This window comes from Arvicanthis niloticus, chromosome 4 (genome assembly GCF_011762505.2).
Source record: "Arvicanthis niloticus isolate mArvNil1 chromosome 4, mArvNil1.pat.X, whole genome shotgun sequence".
Lineage (NCBI taxonomy): Eukaryota > Metazoa > Chordata > Mammalia > Rodentia > Muridae > Arvicanthis > Arvicanthis niloticus.
The window spans coordinates 97,691,705-97,699,633 of NC_047661.1; the positions used below are offsets into that span (position 1 = coordinate 97,691,705).

Below are 7,929 nucleotides of genomic sequence, written 5' to 3' on the forward strand. Positions count from 1 at the left end.
TACAGCAAGGCCTCCAGCTCCTCTGGTCTGGGTTGTAAGGTTCACCCTCACCCCCATATTCTAGCAAGCCACTGTGTTTGGCTTTAAGTGTTTCAGGCTCTGCTACTTCACATTGGTTTTGCCATCTATTTAAGAATTTCAGTTATATCATCTACCACAGCCATTGGGAATAGTCTCACTTAGACACTGATCAAACTCATGAAACAAACTGTAGAGGTTGATATTTCTGCCTTAATAAATATTTGTTCTAGAAAAATAAATAATGATGATGATGATGACGGTGATGATGACGACAACAACAATCATGGGTGCTCACCTCTTTACCATGAAGACCAGAGTTCAGATCCCCAGCAGCTGTGTAAAAAGCTGGGCCCAGCAGTGTGTGTTCCTGTAACCCCATCATATATAGAGGGGCCACTGGAGTTCTTTGTCCAGCCGTCCTGACTGAATGAGTGAGCTTTCCCTTACAGTGAGGACTTGTCTCCGAAAAAAGGGGAGGGGGAAGCAGCTGAGGAAGACACCAAATGTGTGTGGGAACCTGTGCACACACACAAATAGACACACACACACACACATACACACCTGTGTACACACATATACATCTATGTACACACATATAAAATGGAAAATTTAAGAAGGGAGGCAACCTAACCTCTATGTGAAGATCAATCATCCATGCACCAGGTAAAACTAAATAGCACCCAAGTGCCCTGAGCTCCTTAGCGGAATACCAATGAGACCTAAGACTGAACGTAGCAGCAGCATCTAGTACTGGCAGAACAGGAGCCCCGCTTCGAGCTCGCGTTGAAAGACACAGCCCAGATACACACAGAGAGCCAGGCGCGGGCTTGTGGATATTGCCGTTGCTTTTAGGAGGCTTTTCCTCCCTAATATGATGATTTAAAAGCAGATGTGATCTCCCAAACATGGCTCTGCTTTCTACCACCCAGCTACTTTGCTCCTTTGTGATTTTGAATGAATTATTGATAAGAAATACTTCAAAGGTGAGCACACACACACACACACACACACACACAATTCTTCTTGGCTTAGCATTTATGAAACAATGATGTTGATGAAGGGAAGAAAGAAAACCACTGTCAATATTTCTCTGAGACTAAACAATAACAAAGTGCCTTCAGGATCCATTTTAATGAGAAATACGAGTGGGGCTCCATGGAAATCTGGGGACAGGCAGTGCACACTAGCAAATTAATTACAGCTTGGCAGCCAGGCAAATGCATGAGGCTTGTGGTGGCACAGAAAATAAATATTCTTTTAATCAGCGATCTGGCCTCTTTTTCTCAAAGGTAACATTCAAGCTTAAACGCGCAAGACACATATATTTTAAAAGGGATTTCAAAACAAGGGATTTGCCTGGCTTTGGTGATTGCTATTTTCAGGTTAGTGTTTGCACGAGATTTCCGCCATGTAAGGCACAACTGATCCCCTCGCCTTGTCGGTGGTCAGAGAACAGGGCTATCATTACCGACAGCCTTTTCTCTAAGCCTGGCTCTGATCTGAGCTGGAGCAGGCATTGACTTTCATCAGGGCTTTCTGGATCGATGATTCGGATGGTTCTTGGATAGCTATGCCGAGTTCCCCCACACTGTTTGCAAGTCAAAGCTGCATCTCCTCCCCCAGGTGGAATTTCTCAGTTCAAGGATTCACTTTTCAGTGGCCTCCAGCTCCCGAGGTTGGCAGCTGAAGGGACAGCCGCTGTTCGTGCAAGGAGTCTTCAAAGGGGCCTGCGATAAGAGACTCTGGGATTTTAACGGCATAATGAATTAATTCACAAACTCGCTGAGCACAAATGATAACTTTGCTACATTTTCAGTTGCAGTTAGGAGGGGGGTTGTATTGTTTTCCAGGAGAAAGGTGTTAGTCCATATTCGTATAATGTAATGTGCAGCACGCTGGTGTCTTTGCGGGTGGGGGTGGGGGCAAGTTTGTTTCTGGATGTGTGAATTTGCCCATAACCAACCCCTGAAATGGATGCAAATTAAAATGAGAGATTTCTGTGATACAAGGTAGCACTCAGCATAGCCTTCAGGCCTGCATCCCTAAGCGGGGCCTGGCAGAGCCCCAACAATCATTTTGCCCTCACTCTTATCCCAGAGCAGCGCAACCCACCCTTGTCGAAACATATCCCCGACTTTTATTATTTTTGGAGTCTGTCCAGTCTCAACGCACAATCTTCATTTTGTACTTTACCTCTTGCAACTATTTCAGTGACTGCCTTTAAAGCGAACAAACACAAGTCAACTTGTAATTTCTGGGTTCGTTATGCACAGGAACTATTCCTATCTTTACATATTATTTCTGATGCTCTCCCCGAATAGTCCTTCCATTAGAAGAAAGACAATTTAATATTTCAGGAGACAAGGTTCAGAAACAAAAATGCCCAGTTTTCAGGGTTTGATTGGCATTATCTACCGAATTGTTAAAACGGGTGTTTATATGTTAATAGATGAGTCTGTAGGCTAGTGCCTTTAAAAAAATCATTTGCCAATTTTTTCCTCTTTTACATTGTTAAACTATGAAAAATAATCAACAAACCCTTTTTGCCACTCTGTAGAATGCCCAGATAAATAAAAGTTATACATAGGTAATTCTAAAAGATACCATTTGATGATATTAGAGGTGATAGACAAAAATGATAAGCTTTCTTTCCGATGACTGACTTACACTGAAATGATATATTCATTTGATACAATGAATATTCAATGTAATTTAATAAATATTCATTGGACACCTGTGCTTGGCCCCAGGGATATTAAGATGAGAAAGATTCAGTATTGGTTACTTACTGTGGTAGAGTGTTTTGTTCTTAAATATTCCCTCCCCTTCCTATAAGAGGATTACACCTCTCCACCTGTGGCCGTGTACCTTCTAGTATGTTCTTCAAAGGAACGTAAACTTTTCTCTGATTGGTGAGGTGACACATGCCACACCTGAGTAATATTTTTAAATGGCATTGCCTGTTTTCCTCAACTGTTTTCAAATACATGAGGAGGAGGAGAAGGCTCGGGAGAAAGGTACAGCTCTGAACCCCCTAAATAATTCTAATCCTAATCTGAGTCCTGGAGAGGAAAGGCTGAGAGAGTCACAGCAGCTGAAAGAACTGCAGGTGGGTCATGCTTATTAACTGTCTGCTATTTTTAGGTCAGAAGTTGCTTTTCTACAATGATGAATCCACTCACAATGCTTTGACTACACTCAAGTCCCTACAGTCATTCTAAGGAATTTAAAGTTCTGATGGGCCATCCAGAAGCACGAACAACATTTATTTTTAAGCAATCCTGAGATTTAAGCAATCATTAAGATTCAACTATAAACTGATTTTTAAAAATTATCTTAACATCATAATAAGGCTAGAATAAGACCACTACCAGAACTTTTTAACCAAATTTGAAGAAAGCTTAATTAAATACTGGCCAGGACAATTGACACTGGACAGACCCATACCCAGGAGTCTCAGAGTATGGCACTAAATTACATTAGTCAGAGGCTTGACAGGCTACATACTTTCTGCCTTTGTCAATCGGGATATACATCCAAAAAGCATACATCCTGACATACTTCCCACTTATATACCTCTGGCCTATATGTGATCAAGCACACATTCCATGCAGTTGGGGCAACCAAGTTTGTTAACAGAAGGTAAAACACAAGGCCTGCTACCATATGGGAAATACAGGTCCTAGCTGCTTTAGCTGCTACCAGATTCCAAGGGAGTTATCTGTCCTCGGGCAAGTAAGGTTTACAGATTAGAAGTATTTTTGTTTCATAGGTCTTTTAAGCACAGTAATTTAGCCATCACAGAGAATTAATTTTAGAGAATTAACTGTGATCCCGACTCTATGGTGTGTTTGATGCAAACCCATTGTTAAGACATAGATCTGATAGAAGTAGAGGTTTCTGAGGCTGGAGAGATGGGTCAGCAGTTAAGGGACTTGGGTTCAATTCACAGCACCCACATCAAGAAGCTCACAACCACCTGTAACTTCAGCTCCAGGGGACGAAAATGAACCTTTACAATAATTTAGAAATGTCTCCCTTGGTAGGTCCAGACTTTGAGGTGTTCAAAATGAAAAGATAGCCCACAGGACCAGAGTTCTAACTTACTTTCTCCATGATAGAAATGATATCAAGTCATGTCCACATTTGGCCTTTGGTATACCTTTACACTCATGATTGAGGGATTTCTTACCACATGGACAGACCCCTGGATCCTGGGCTGGTGGTTTACATGGTGATGTTTCTAGGAGTAAAGGTCAAATCCCCCTGTAAAGACATTTCAGCAAAGGGAGTTGCAACATAACCTCCTTTCTTTAGGAAAAACCTATGAACCAAGAATCATATCCGATTAAAAACAAAATTGTTGGACTCTAAGGGAAATGCTCTCCATAGCTCTTAATGGATTCCCCCACCCACAAGGAGCATACAGGCTTTTGAAATGTTAAGTTTAAGTCGGTGTTGTGGGTGTCATTGCCTTCTGCCTTTTTGCAGATGGACAGTTGGTTTCACTGGAAGGGGCACAGAAAAAAATGGCCTTCATAGAAGCTTCAGAACATTTGATAGTAGTGACTAATTATGTTCTTTGTTTCCCCAGAGTAGTATTGTTATTTGTTTACAGGCTCTTTGGTGGGTTGGGGGAGGGCTCTTCTGGAATGGCTGATCACAGAAGTGCCTCAAGGTATGGGCCATTGGCTGAGGCAAGAGAAAATGGAGAGAGAGGTTCAGAAATCTTTTGCTAAGTCTAACAAAATTAGGAAATAGCAAAACCAAGGAGGAAAAGAGGAAGACAGGAAAGGGAAAAAATTAAGATGATAATGAAACATGCATGAAGCTGTATGTAAAACTACATATAAAAGAACATGGGTGGCAAAGACTGCTTTGCAAATTAACAAAAAACTCATGGTATTCAAATGAGGCCCCCAAACTATATGTCTATCCTTAGTGCACTGGTGGTGTTTGAGCTACTGAACTTTCTCTCTAGGGCTACTCCCCTCCCCTGAAAGTGTTGTGTCTTAATGAACTGGCCCTTCCTATTTCTATGGCAACTGCTTAATTTTTTTGTCCTGGGACACAATAATCTGAGTTTTTTCCAGCAATGCAGAGTGAACTGGGATATGTGCAAATACCGTTGCAGACTTTCTTAGTGTTTTAATGGACTTTCTTCTGTGCTAGGATCTTGTGTTTTGGTTCCAGAGCATTAGGTGTATAGACAACCAAGAGTCAACAAATCAAGGACGATTTATTAAAGGAAAGGAAAGATCTAGGTGGCCCAATGAAGACTGAAAAGTTATTTTCTGAAGAAGAGGCTGTATCTGGGGATTTTAAAGAGTTTAAGTGGGCTCTGATTGGCTTTAGGTGAGAATTAAAGGCCAATCAGGAGAGAGCCTGATAATCTAAGGGTGGGTTCTCAAGTAGGTCTACAGTTGGGTCCACTGCATAGGGAATCTTTTGTGCATTGTATGGAAGCTTCATCTGTCAGTAAAAAAGCCTATGGCCGATGAGCTGAGATAGGAATTAGAAGGTGGGATATCCAGAAGAGGGAGAGATGATTCTGGGAAATAGGCTGGAGGATTTACCTGGGAACAATGATGGAGAAGGTCATGTGAAACTGAAGACCATGTAACCATCTATGTGGCATTCTTACAATAGGGTACATAGGATATTAAGTTATGAACTAGTTGGGGAACAGGGCCAAGCAATTATTTATATATAAGAATTTACAAAGTCATTATTTCTGGGGATAAAGTGGCCAGATAGAAAAAATACTAGGTTACTGATGACAAGAATGACTGTCTTCCTTCTTACCCACAATGCTACAGAAGAAGATAGTAAAATGAGATGAGGAGGAGATCAAGATACAGAGAACAGGATAAATGGTGTTTCCCTACTGAGTCTTCATGCTATCTTTTCTGGCAGCTTCTTCACCACCATGGGGCTCCTCCCACTTCCATCAACATCATGAAGACATGATGACACGTTCTGAGCTCCGGGATACACACACACACACACACACACACACACACACACACACACACACAGTCTGAGTCACATTTTATCCAAATGTCTGAAGATGGGGTCTTTCCCCGTGTCTCTGCATACAGGAGACTTTCATGTACATAGTGAAGTTTGAGAGCCAAAAGGTTAGGACCTAGTGTCTTCTTTCAGCTTGTCCCTGGGCAAGGCTAGCACTTCTCAACACATCTGTATTAAGAATAATACAGATGCTTGTTTTGGATGTAGACATCAAAAACAGGAGGAAGCTGGTTCACTGCAAGCTTTCCAATGGAGATTTTAAGATAAAAGTTTAAGAAAAAATTTACACAGAAGCTTTGAACAACTAAACAAACAAACAAACAAACAAACAAACAATTTGCTGCCTTGCATGTTCAGATGACCTTAGAGAAGGCACTTTAACTGAAGGCTCACCAGAGAAAGGTAAAAGTCAAGGCCCCCTTCCCATACTGCTGGTGTCAGGCACCACCAGTACACTACTTCATTTCTCTGGGTTCCTTTCCTTGGCATAGCATTTTCCTTTTACTCAAGCTCCTTCTTATACGCTCTTCTTGAACATTTTAAAGCAGATATTGAGGTTTTGAGATGAAAACCTTCTTACACCATTTGCAATGATACAAGCGTTCGTCAAGGGGAGCGAGCTAGAACCAGCGAGACGCTCAGCGGTGCCTTGGAGGAGGACAGGTTTGCTTGAAGAAACATAATGATGGGAGTTCACATTCCTGGGGGAGGCTCAGCAAGAAAACATCATTTCAAATGTGTAGCGGATAAATCACTCAAATTTACAGAGAGTGTAAATCCTCCTCCTTTTTTGCCTGCAAGTTATGTAGGCTATGAATTATTTTATTGAGCAGTGTTAAGTGCAATTCTGTTGGAAAAATGAAGAACTTATTAATTATCTTAAGTTTGAAGTAATTAAGCCAGGCACTGTCAGGCTGACACAGTTTTCTCAGCAGGAGGCAGGGTTCTTTCAGCCGAGTGAAGGAGTTTTTTTTTCCAGCCCCATATGCTGGGGTACAGGTGAGCCAGTTAGTAAATATGTGGCACCTTTTAATTACACCGCCCTGCAAGCTGTAGCTTGCCTTGTGATTCCTTGATCCTATGTTGCTCTCTTGGGAAAGGTGACATGGGAGAATAACCTTAGGAAGGGAGGAGGAGGAAAGCAAAGTGGGTCTATAAAGAGCTGGAAAATCCCAAGGTAGTGGTAGGTCTGTTTCCCTATGTCAGGCCCTACTATGACCTGACCCCATACACTGGAGAAGGGGGTCCTACCTTTGCTGGCTGAGCTGATCCAAGGATGTTGAGAGCTAAGCTGCAGGCGTAGTTCAGTGACTGAGCATGCATTCACCCGGGGTGAATTCCCCAGCACTGCTTAACGAATTTACCAAGATGGCATTTCTGGAAGAAGCAATTTAGTAGCAGGCCCATCTGGGCAGAGAGCAGGAAAGACTGAAAAGGTTCTCTTCCCTTCTGGGCTTTCTCTGCCAGCTGGATCAGCTGCCTCACTCTGGGTTCTAGCTTCATAATGCTAGAATTCTTGAGCTTCATAATGAGTTCTTCAGCTCACAGCTGCTTATGAGAAGAACAAGGGTAGTGAAGTGGTGTTGGTGACATCACTGGACGGAACACACTGGGTTCCTTGTCCTGTGTTCTCTCTTTCTCCTTTCTGGCCACCATGCCCCTAGCACCATGGCAGACTGAAACTGTGAGTGAACATAAGTCCTTTTTCTTCTAAGGCAGCAATTCTCAACCTGCGAGTCATGCCCCTTTGGGGGTTGTCTTAGTTAGGGTTTTATTGCTGTGAAGGGACATAATGAACATAGCAATTCTTATAAAGGACAATGTTTAATTGGGGCTGGCTTCAGAGGTTTAGTGTATTATCATGGGAGGAAGCAT

At 42.3% G+C, this 7,929-nt stretch overlaps 1 long non-coding RNA gene across 1 annotated transcript; it reads right to left on the bottom strand.

The window, feature by feature from the left end:
- Positions 1-1,134: 1,134 nt before the first annotated feature.
- Positions 1,135-7,542, bottom strand: LOC143441906 (uncharacterized). Its single transcript, XR_013109658.1, has 3 exons — positions 7,306-7,542; positions 4,214-4,287; positions 1,135-1,763 (listed from the first exon to the last, which is right to left on the bottom strand). It is a non-coding gene; the product is annotated as an uncharacterized LOC143441906 (long non-coding RNA).
- Positions 7,543-7,929: the final 387 nt, after the last annotated feature.